This window comes from Egretta garzetta, unplaced genomic scaffold (assembly GCF_000687185.1).
Source record: "Egretta garzetta isolate BGI_Z169 unplaced genomic scaffold, ASM68718v1 scaffold112, whole genome shotgun sequence".
In the NCBI taxonomy this organism is placed as follows: domain Eukaryota; kingdom Metazoa; phylum Chordata; class Aves; order Pelecaniformes; family Ardeidae; genus Egretta; species Egretta garzetta.
The window spans coordinates 3,060,927-3,072,820 of record NW_009258884.1 but is presented as its reverse complement, the minus strand read 5'-3'; positions in this window follow the sequence as shown (position 1 = coordinate 3,072,820).

Here is an 11,894-nt window from a genome sequence, read left to right as displayed (position 1 = left end):
ACACTCCTTGCGGATTGTTTAAATCAGCAGGAATCAACCATCCGGTCCGATCCAAATCCCCATCGCTTTACTGCCTTAAGATAACTAGAAACAGGTTTATGCTATACTAAGATAAAGCAGCCTTAAACCAGTGCAAGCCCTTATGTGAATATCCTCCTTTTTGGGAGGAGAGGAGAACTTGCCTTTGAGGTCAGCTCTAAAGGAGATGGCTATACAATTATAGTCGCAGAGGCCATGCAGTATTTGGAAAAGCAACACTGGTCAGCAAAAGAAAAATCACTTCTTTAGGCTTTGCCTGGCTGATCTGGCCCAGCAGCTTCCTTAGCACTGGACCCTGTGGGCAGGAGAGTGAAGGCAGCACTAGAAGCTGCAGCCGGTCCTCAGAGGCCAGGGCAATATAGAGCCCGGCACACCCAGACCACGAGGACTGTCATTACACACAGGGCATCAACACTCTAATCCAGGGAAGATGTGTATTTGCCCCACAAAAACCCCAAAACACATCCAGTGAAGATGCAGAGGGGTCCTGAGAAGGGTCTTGTCCTCCTTTCCCTGTGCTATAGCAGGGAACGGACAAATGGCTGTACAGAAGCGTGTCCCTTTCTGACAGGGGAGGCCGTACCCAGTTCCAATGGCACTTGTCCCCTGGGAGGGAGCCCTGTGTGGCACCATCCCCCTGGGCAGGAGGCAAGCAGTTGCAAGAGAAATCTTTAAGCTAGGACAGGCTTTTTTAGGTCAGTGACCCAACAGACCACAGATCCTGCCCCCGCAGCCCCCACACGTATCCACAGGTCTGATTCTCATTGCGAAGTCGGGCCAGGAGCTCCGGAGCAGCGTGCATTGCTGTGGAGCAGTCTGTCAGAGAAAAAACACCGCACACAGGCTCCCTGGTGCTTGCCAAGCTCTTCAAGCTGTGCACTAGAGCCAGGACTCAGACCACAAGCTCTTTGTGCTCCTGGTCATTCACAACCAAGAGAAGCAGAAATCTGGTTTTGAGGACTGTTTATCAGCCTAGTCCCTCCACGGTCCTCAGTCTTGGGGGTAGCGAGGATGAACAACCCCATCAGCTTGCTTGCCTAACCAAAGAGATAACCAGCAGAATATGCATGCTGCTTCCCAGGCCAGAAGCAGTTACACTGAGATAAGCAAGTGTGGAATAAGAGGACAAAACAAGGAGCAAGATGCCTGCACAGCTCCGAGATGCAATACGTTTCTAACTCCATTCACGCAGATATGGAAAGCCGCCGCTCAGTCTCTGGTGCATATTTAAATGCTCATTCTGAATGGCCGATTAGTCAGAAGTGGAATGTTTCTGCATTCATGGAGTAGCTATTTTAAGATTACATTATGTACTCTGCTTCCATTAATAGGTACTCTTTAAAAAAAAAAAAATAGGAAAGGAAAGGCGTTACACCCAGGGATGCATTTGCCTCAGCAGACTCGAGCGCTGCATGTACAAACACCCAGCACAAGCAGAGGAAAGCTAATGAATTCTCTTATTGACAAGCCACATTCTTCTTCACAGCTCCAGAAATCACCTAGTCATTAGGCTTGCCAAATCTTGATGGAACAAGTCAAATCACTGTGTTCGCTGGCCACCTCCGCTATAGGCCTGTCAACCCCGATCTTCCACAGCGATTTAACACAGCCATAGAAGTCACCAAACTGAAAGAAGTTAAGCCAGACTGCTGCAGCATCTCACGTGTCCTGCAGCTCTGGAGACTGACCCAGATACTCTCATTCCAGACACCAGTTTCCCTGCTCCTATTGCCCATGCTCTCCAGCGCTGCCTTCACTCAGCGGTAAGCAGTGCACATCTATACCCCTCCAGTACCACTGGATCCCCTGTGGGGCCTTGGAGTCCCACACTTATTTGACAAGCTGAAAGTTCACAGGAACTCATTTTGGAGCAAGTCAAGAACTCAGTTTTTAAGCTAACAAAACTCAAATGACTACATGCTCTCAGGCTTTTATGAAAGCCAAAGGCAATTTTAGGGAAAACACAGTTGCGTTCGGCCAAGACCCACCCCTCCCAATCTCTCCTGCATGTATTAGGATTGCAGCTGTATCCATAAAATTCACACACAATCACCCATCAACTGTGACATCCAGATTTGTTTCTTCTACCCTCTCCAAGCCCGAGCTGCAGTATCAGGGTTTGATCAACGTGGTTTTCCGAGAGGGAGGGTTGGAGGAGCTAAGAAAGGAAGCACAAATACAAGCACTTTGCCAAACAACACAGATAAGTTGCACACCAATGGCACAAGAGATATTATTTTAATTGCAAAACCCAGTAATCTTAACATAGACAAAAGACTCAGTTTTCTGTCAACAATTTTGCTTTACTAACAGGTTTATACAGATTCTTTTAAAGATTAAAGCCATAGAATCCAAAAGGTACATGTATAATAAATCTCATTAAAACTACAGCAGGTCAGCCCTCTGATGAACTTAAGCTGTAGATCCTTCTAATGCTCTTGAAGAAAGCTCGGGTGACCAGCCAAATGAGGATTCCCTCAGCTCACAAATCCACATCATCTGAGCCAAGTGGAAATACTCTATGAGCTAAGTAAAACAGAGTTTTGTGTGTGGGTTGGTGGGGTTTTTTTGTTTGGTTGGTTTTTTTTTAAACAATGTGAAGAGCAAGCAAAAAGCCCTGAATTATGAAGCAAAGAATACTAGAGTCAGAGCTGAAAATGAAATCCAATTTGGAGGAAAAAAGGTGATACAAAAAACATTGCATTAAACCAATGCAGATTTGAATCCAACATCAAAGTAAAAGAAATGCATTAGCCCACACAGACATAAAAAGTAGAAGAAAAGTATAATAGCATGTGAACTCTAGAGCACAGCCCATCTGCTGAAAAATGAAAGCTAAAAAACTAAATATGAACAGTTTTACTGCCACGGCATCCACACGCAGAGACTTCAGGGCACTGAACAACTTTACCTGACAAGTCATCTCTCCTGTAAAGCCTTGATCTCAAAGAGTTAAGAACACTGATTTATACCCAACAGCAGCTCCTGTATGAAAGGCCATGGCAGAGGACACACATACACGGAGGGCTGGACAGCAGTAGCAGCACATATATATGTGAAAAACAGTATTACATGGTGACAAGGAAGGAAAATAAAGCTAAATAGAAGGATGCCCAAATGCTTGAAAGCACTGCTCAAAATAAACCTAGTATCAAGTCTGACCTTGTCAATCTTCAGCACTGGGAGGGCCCAGCTTTCATGGTGCAGAGGCAGAATGGACACAGACATCACACGCTGGCAGTGGGACTATGAGCTGTACACACGTTCACTAACAGCACTTCTAGTGCCCAAAAACTTTGGCCATTGTGGAAGAACAGTAAACTCTTGGCATAGATAGAGTCATTCCAACTTTGTTCATTTTACTGCAGTAATAAAGATATTGCTTTACAGATGCCACAGTCAAAATATGCAAAAGTGTGGAACAGAGTAGGTAATTTCCAACTTTCTTGGTTAAAGGACATATCCTTCACCAAGGTTTAAAAAAAAGAAAAAAAAATAAAAATTTCTTCCCCCAAGATTTCAAGATACTTCTTTTACCAAAGCATGGGGTTTTCCCCCTGTTTTTTAAAAAGGATAGTAAGAAAAAAAGCCCAGCTTCTAATGTAGAAAACATTTCTGTGAAGATATGGAAGAGGTAGAAAATCCTGGATTGTATTTAACTAGTGAACAAAGTCACAAATTAAGTAGTCTGAGAATTTCTGGTAGCTTAGCCCTGAAACAGTCCCCCTTTTTCTTACCCCCACCCCCTTCGCTGCTTAGCTCAAAATGCAAGACCAACAAGAACTCATGATACAGGCTGCATGGGTACGGGCAAAGACATGGCTGAAGTCACACGAGCACATTCTTCAGGGCTCATGAACCGTCACATGACAAACATCACAAGAAGCCAATTACTAAACAATTTAAACTTGAAAAAGTTAATAATAATAATGAAAACCATTATGGAAACATCTCTTAGGAAGAAAAGACAGCAGCAAACAACAAAGCAAAGATCAGTTCTCATGTTACCCAAAACTTTTGATTTCTAGTTCTACAAATATCATTTAGTATTGCTTAGAAGTCCCTAATATATGCTTTCACTTATGTAGCTTACAGCCAATAAAAAAGTTGACCAGCAGTCAGTGAAGACCTTATCAATAACCCTCTCACAAACATACAAATACTTGAATTTAATTGCATAGACTTGAGCTAAAACCCTTCCGATTCGGCATGTTTGAAAGCCAGCAGACTGTTCGTTTGTTATAAAACTTATAGGTAAGAGTGACTTTTTTTTTTTTTTTAAAGTAAGAGGACATGTAACCCACAATCCTTCTCCTTAGCTGCCAAGAAGTACTGACAGCTATTCAGAACACATACAACGTCTGCTTCCAGCTCCAACCAGGTAAATGGAAATAACAGCAGAACTGGCACTTAACAAAATGGCACCTTACAAACCGACTGCCACCCTTCTACTGTCTGTATTGATTTCTGTACCAGGACAGAGGAACTTGGTTTTCATTGCATAAGAGCCACTTTCATTGGAAAAGTCTCAAAGTTATAGTAATGTTTTATCCTGACAATTTAATTAGGGATCGGTCCAATCCTGGAGTAGTATTCAACATTCAGGGATCCTGAAGGCTCTTAATTGTTCAAACGGTTACAGTGATCCACAGGGCCACTACCAAATAGATGACTGTAGACTCATCCTTGGGATTAAGTCATCTCTATTTGTGAGCCCTTATGTGTTGATCTGTCTATTACAGAGCATAAGTACTGCATGAAAGCCTCTTCAAGGCCTTCACCACCATCTGTGAATTACATTATTAACAATGGTATGAACTTCCTAAGAGCATCTGGTTCTCTCCCCACCCCCTTCTCAAATCACTGGAAAGAGCTCTTCAGTATCAAAACTGGCACAGGCAAAGCTGTTTTCCTCCCTTCCCTCTCTCCCCACCTCCGCCTGCCCTCCAACAGCAGAGATGGGACTTAGTTCTCCGTTTCCACACCCTACATGTATTCTGCACAACTCTTGCTATTGTTAAATAAAGATGAACTAAAACAACTAAGTGACCTGTGTACCGCAGGCGTTTTACTGGGAAAAATGGAAATTTATTTCATCATTTTGCAGAGGCAGGATCTGAAGTGTGCTACCGAACTGCTGCTGCAGAGCGCAGGCACTGAGGCGCAGCAGGGACTTCACAGTCCTACCCCGAAACCCCACTTCTCACCAGCACAGTTCCTGAAGTTAACTAAAACCAGGCAGTGGCCATTAAGCCAACTTGAATAGTTACTGCTGTAGCTAACATTCCAGATGCAAATAAGCGTTTTGTCATCCCAATCCTCCTTCCCACCAAGGATGTTTCAGAAGCTTTTTCTGAAAACAAGCCAGCTTCTTGTAAACAAGAAGTAGGGAGAGACAGTATCACCCAGGGCATCAGAGCACACTCATCTGAACTTTGCACGGAGTTCACATCCACCAGCCTCCTTGGCTACTCAAAGGGATCATTTACTCCTACAGGAACAGAGCTGTTCTTATCTCATTTTCTACTGCTTGCTCTTCAAACCTAGCTTCTTTTCTTGCTCTATACATAGCGCTTTTAAGAGCTTCTCGTCACCTCAACTTTCTGTACACATCATCACCAGTTCTTCCATTCTGTTTTTCACAGTACAATTCTTCAGCTGCACTACAGATCACAATCCAGGCAACACTGCCACAGCCCTGTAAGGTACAGCATCTTCCTCTATCTCAAGTTAGCAGCAGTATTTCTTGAAAGAAAAGAGCAACGTTATGGTCAGCTCAATAAAGACTTCTATTCAGCAGGTTTTTTCCAAACCAAAAAATCTTGTGATGTGCAATGACAGACAGAAAATACCGGGCGGGAGGAAGGAGAGAACTGTTTCTGCACAAATTCTCGTGAACCCTTCTTCTAACATACAGTTTCTCTTATACCCATGTTTCGAATAAATAATCAAGCATATGTCGAGATGCTGGGACGCTAGCACCTAGGACATCTTCCTGCTGTAATTACAGGTAAATACAGAACTTCAAGACTGCAAAATAAGAGGCAAGTATGTTTATTTGAGATCACCAGCACTCTGATGTGCTGCCCGAACACACGCTCTTTGTGCAGGCTGTATGAGGAAGCATGCAATTACTGTTGACCTCAAGCTACAGGAGGGGAAGAAGCTAGATGCACGCAGCAGCTAGCCTCCAGCATGGCTCTGCCAGGGTTTAATTTTATTTTGGCCACAACTAGTCACTCTGCTTTGGACAGCAGGTCAGGCTGAAGATGAACCACTACCCAGACTCCTGGGAAAGGACACAGCTGTGTTTTTATGCAGCCATTTAAACAAGTCAAGAAAGCCATAAGAAAATTAAGTAAGTTTTAAGAGTGGCTTTAGAGGGACGACTTCATAATAGAATCCCAGCCTCTTATTTCCTATAGCTTATTGGGAAGGGTACAGGGAGAAGAAAAGCCAAGAAACTGGCAAGTCTTGGAGCAAACTAGCAGCCATTAGAAACGGGCCCTGCCACGCTGAGCTCCCAGCATACAGTGGGAACGCAGTATCCTATCAAAACGGTCTTAGGATTGTAACACTTATATTTGGAATTACAACAGCTAAAATTGGAATGAATTCCCGTCTTTCAAACAGCATGTACAGGTGACCATGTCATCGAATTAGCTAATATTTTGCTAAATCGGTGCATTGAATATCACCCAATGAGCTCATTTTTGGAGGCAGTTCAATGCCGCACTTCTAGGACTGATGTCAGTGTCACATGCTTGGAGAGGATCAGTCTGCAGCTGGATATTTTAAAGCTTTCTATTAGGAGTTCAGAAAAGTCAGCGGATTTCAACAGCATCAACTAATGAATCTGTGTTTTATCACAACAATTTAGTCACCAGACCCAGCTGTCAATATCTCTGTGAGAATATCAGGCCATTTCAGACAGTTCCCCTTCCCTCCGCTTTAAGCCACTAGATGGAAACTGAAGAGTGCAGCAAGTAACTTGTTTCACAGAGAAAGTTGTGTTTCAAAAGAAAAGGAAATCAACAGAAACACAAGGAAACAGGAAACTCTCACTGATTCCGACTGGCTCCTGATAAAATAATGAACCATTGAGAGACTAAACTCGGCAGTTGTAAAAATAAACAAATAAACAATAGCAGGGCAAAAGGTGTTGAGCATCAGCAGCACAAACACTTCAGGCAGTAACATTCAACCCTACCTTCAAATCCCATTCACTCCCAGACCAACCGTGAAGTCACATTTTATTTTGACATAAGATAAGGATGTCGCTGAAGTTCAGTGGCGAGTGTTCATGCAGTGCCTGTGAAGTCTCCCACACTTCAGTGCTCACTGCTTGCACTTTGTACCAACAAGTAGCAATAGATTTGCATTATACAAATAAGCAGTGTGCTCATTGTGCAACTGCATGCGACTTTTTCGGAGAAAAACAATGCTCAAATACAAGGAGTGTTGTGTGCATCAGGCTACAGAGTGGGTGGTAGTGATGCTGGCAGAAAGCACTCAGCACTGCTTACCTCCACGCCCATTGACTTCAGTAGAAGGCTAGATAGGAAAAGTCTCTGAAGATGAAGTTGAAGTGTTCCCTAACCCACGGCGCTGTCCATACACTACGCTTAAGAGAGAGACAAAACAAAAAAACCACAGAAGTGAAGCAGCATGAAATTGTAGCTTTTTTTTTTTGGTCGAATACTCTTGCAGTCCCCATTCCAATTAAGAAATCAGACTGTACACCCATCAGTTCCGAGCAATACACCCATCAGTTCGCCACCCTGCCTGAACCTTTTACACCTCTAGAGTGTAGGATGAGAACAATGGTAATTTACTGCATGCTTACATTGCTCCCAGAAGACCATGGATGAAGATGCCTTAAAGCTTCACATTCTGCTAACTGTTAAGCCATTCAGGGAGACTGGCTAGTTTAGTCAGGGGTGTATGAAAACACCCAGCCCTCACCTGTACCACAGGGCAGGGCCTATTTTAAAGATCCTTGGGAGCTTCTCTCAAAAAAGTTCACAAGCTCTGAACCTGTTCGGAGGGCAATTCAGTTCACCCTCATCCAGGCTACAAGTTTAATTTGTAATAATTTTAAGAACAGGAGAGTCAAAGGCAAGAAGCACCAAGCTGCCATGAATGTGAAGCCCCATATACAGGATCTCCAGAGCAACGAGCAGCTCGGGCACCTCCAGAAGGGCTGGCAGAAAGACCAGGCACTTGAACTTCAGCGTGCGTGACAGACACCCTGCTTGCACTACGGGATACTACAGGTGGATAAATACGTTTGCTGTACGGACTGCAGCTGGGGCCGGGGAAGGTTTTTATAACCGAGACAAACTACCTCACAGTAGTACTAGTAGTTAACTCCCAGAGGCTTATGGGTTATTTTCAGACTGTATTTTTTATCATGGGCATTCAGTTGAAGAAAGAAGAGACTAAAGGAAATAACAAGATTGTTACACATACAAGCTCTTATTTAGCTGCCTGTGGTTCAGCAAGACGTTCCCTCTCATTTTAAGATGAGGCTTATAAATTCAGTGTACCTCAAAGGTTTGAAAGTGAGCAGAATGCACCCTTGATTCCAAACTATCCCATTTTCATCCAGAACTCCTCTATACAGAGCTCCATTTTTTCAGAGGTTTGAAGCTTCTTGGCAGCTGTATGCAGCCCGGACCAGCCTGCACATTTTTCTCTCTCTCTTTTTTTTTTTTTAATTTTAGACTTAATGTAGCATGTACTCTCAGAAAGGTTTACAATGCAGGCTTTTGTAGTTAACTTGCTCCAAGCTGGGCCACTGCCAGGTTGTTATCAATGACATTTTAAAGCAGATGAATGAAGTTTTTATGTACGGTGACAAGCAGAATTGTGATATGGCACATGCATACACTGAAAGAAGAGAGCTTGCTATTAGTTTGTCAGGTTAATAAATAAATAGTGATTTCATGAATAAAAGTCTTTTATTAGGAAACAAAAGAAAAAAATTAATATTTATAAAGCTTTAGCGGTTTAGAGCACCCTTTAAAATAAGATTATTCCATTTCAGTCAGAGCCACCATCATGGATTAGATTCTTGAACACAGCTTCCCCTCCTAATTCTCTTATCATAGCAGTTCAATATAGAAAACAAAGCTCTGCCTTCCGAACGGGCTCAGGCCTGTTCCACTCCTCCTTCAGGAGTAAGCCACTCAGTTTGAGATTGACAATATTGAAGGCCCATGGCAGCAAACATTTCAGTTGCGTCTTCAGGACTGCAGCTAAAGGCTGCACCTGCTGGAAGAGCTGTTGGTTCCTTACCACAGCAGGAAGTTCTCACGTTGTACACAGCGTGCTTCCACACCATGCAGGCACTGAAGCCAAGCCAAGCCAAGCCGGGTGACGCTACGCGTTAGCACAACTGACTGCTATCGGAAGGCAGCTGGCAAGTCACTTCCCATCCTCTGCCCCCAGAAAAGATTCTTCACTAATACCACATTTGTATCTCTTAACCGCTTCAGGGTTCTTCAGCATTTCCCACAGCACGTGCAAAGCAACCTTTACCGTCAAAGCAAAGTTTAAAAAGAGTGAAGTATGTCCAAGATCTCCTACTTCATAGCAAGCAAATGAAATTCTGACAAATACAGACTGCTTCTCACCTCAAGCTATCTTTGCACATACCCCCTCTGGCTCAAGGCATCCTGTGCTCATCTATCCTAAAGCCAAACTTGCAAGTTTAAACTTTAAACAAGCTAAGTAGTTTTTGTTTGGGCTTGTTTTGGAGTTGTTTCTGGGTTTTTTGGGGGTGTTTGTAGGAGGGGGTGTGTGTTTGGTTGGAGATTGTTGGGTTTGGGGGGTGTAAATTTTTTTTTTTTTAAAAAAAAAACAAAAAAACCAAGGCACATCAAGTTTAGAATCAAGGTATGAGCAATTATTCAAGCTTAAAAAAATTATTTTTGCTCAATGCCATCTTCTCCCTTAATACTAAAAAGATATACAACTTTTCCCTCCTCCTGAAGGGAAAGTGAGGTTTGAACATCCTCACTCATAAGAGAACCAGGTAGAAACTGGCCCCAAAATAACAGTCTTGGCCATCTACAGTCAACATGAACAGATCTAAGTTAAACAGAGCTTCCTCTAGACAAGAGCAGTTTCTGGTATGTGTGTAAAAGAGAAAAATTCCACTTCAAAGACCACAAGTGTGGGTCACAGACGCCTGTGACACAGTTATTACCTTTGCAGTGTGAAGCACAAGGTGAGATCAGGGATCTGTAAAGTATATGTGAAAAATAATTCATTTCACCCACTGAGACGATGCAAACGCTACTCCAGTCATACTATAAATGTTAACTGATAATGTCTCCCTTGCCTTCAAGTTTATATATCTATGCCCAACTTTTGGGAAGGCATCTGAAAATACACCAAATTCATATTGTTTTGCCCTGATAATCTTTTATTTAAGACGCAGGAGCAGAGCAGAAGCTGCACAGAAGGACAATTCACATCACTGAGGCAGTCACCCCCAGCCACCACACAGCACAGGCGGAGGGATGCAGTGGCAGGCTGACACAAAAAGCAAGAGATCACGTATTAATATTTGAATTCCACGTGTAACCTTACTTTATGCAATATTAGACTGACATTAACCTTTATGCAATATTAGACTGACCCACACTACAGGGGTAGAAGCTGTTTGGAGATTAAATTAAATGTGGAAATTTAAGGTTCCACATTCTATTAACTGCTGTGCAACCAAAATACCACAAAGGAGGAAGAAATGCCAAAAAGAACAAAAAGACTAAGTTGTCCTGTTTCACTTCACTTTTTGAAGTCACAAGCTTGCTACCCCACATAAGAGCAACTCAGCTGAAAAAAAAAACAGAGGAAACTCCCGGTAACAAACCTCACTAGATGTCACATAAGAAAAACATTTGTTCAGAAAGTGAATTAAGTCTTTGTCAACCATTCTGCAATTTTAAAAGGCAAAGGAGAAGGCTGTCATTTCAAGGTTTACACTTCACCCAGGAAAACAATATAATATGGCAGCTAGTTAACTGTTTCATACCCCATTTTGAAGCACTGTATTTAAATACAGTGGCTACAGCATCATCTGAAGAACAAGCCCAGAGCTGTTTGTCCTTAAACTATTTTAAGCTATTGAGGAGGACTGTGGAAAGGGAAACAAAAACAAAAGAAAACAAACAACAAAAAAAATCAATCCTTATTCCAGAAACATCTTTATCTTCTCACCTAGCATTTCCTCCTGCCACTAGGTTTAGCTCCTGTCCATGGGTCAGAGAGCTGAGTCACCTTCCTGCTTGCCCCACAGCTACTCATGAGCTACATTTTCAGTGTGACACCCCGTTTCCTACAGAAGATGCTCCAGAAGTCAGGACTACTGCAAAAAACCAGCAGACTCAAAAGGATGACCTGCTACCATGCAAGCAGCAGGCCACCTCACAGACGACTGCTGACCCTCTGCTCCTATGCATCAACACTCACATACAGAAGTTCTGGGTTTTTAATTACAGTTTGCTAAGGACTGGCCCCTTCCTGGCTGAGCAAGACCTTGCAAATTTTTTTCAGAGGGAGAGCAGCCCACAGGTTTTCAACGTGCAAGTGAAGGTTAGGGGCTTTTGTTTTTAAATGGCTGGAACATGGCACTCGGGACACTTAACAGCATTCAGCAGCTTCAGAGATTCGTGGGAAACTCCAGATGGATTAAGCCGAAGGGCTGGTCCTGCATCACGCAGAAGACTCAGACAACCTCTAAGTACCAACAAAGCTCTCCTTTGGAAAGCAAAGCATTTTACACATGCAAGGCATATGCCCTTTCCCTCCCTCTCATCATCACACTAAAAGGTATAGAGATTAAA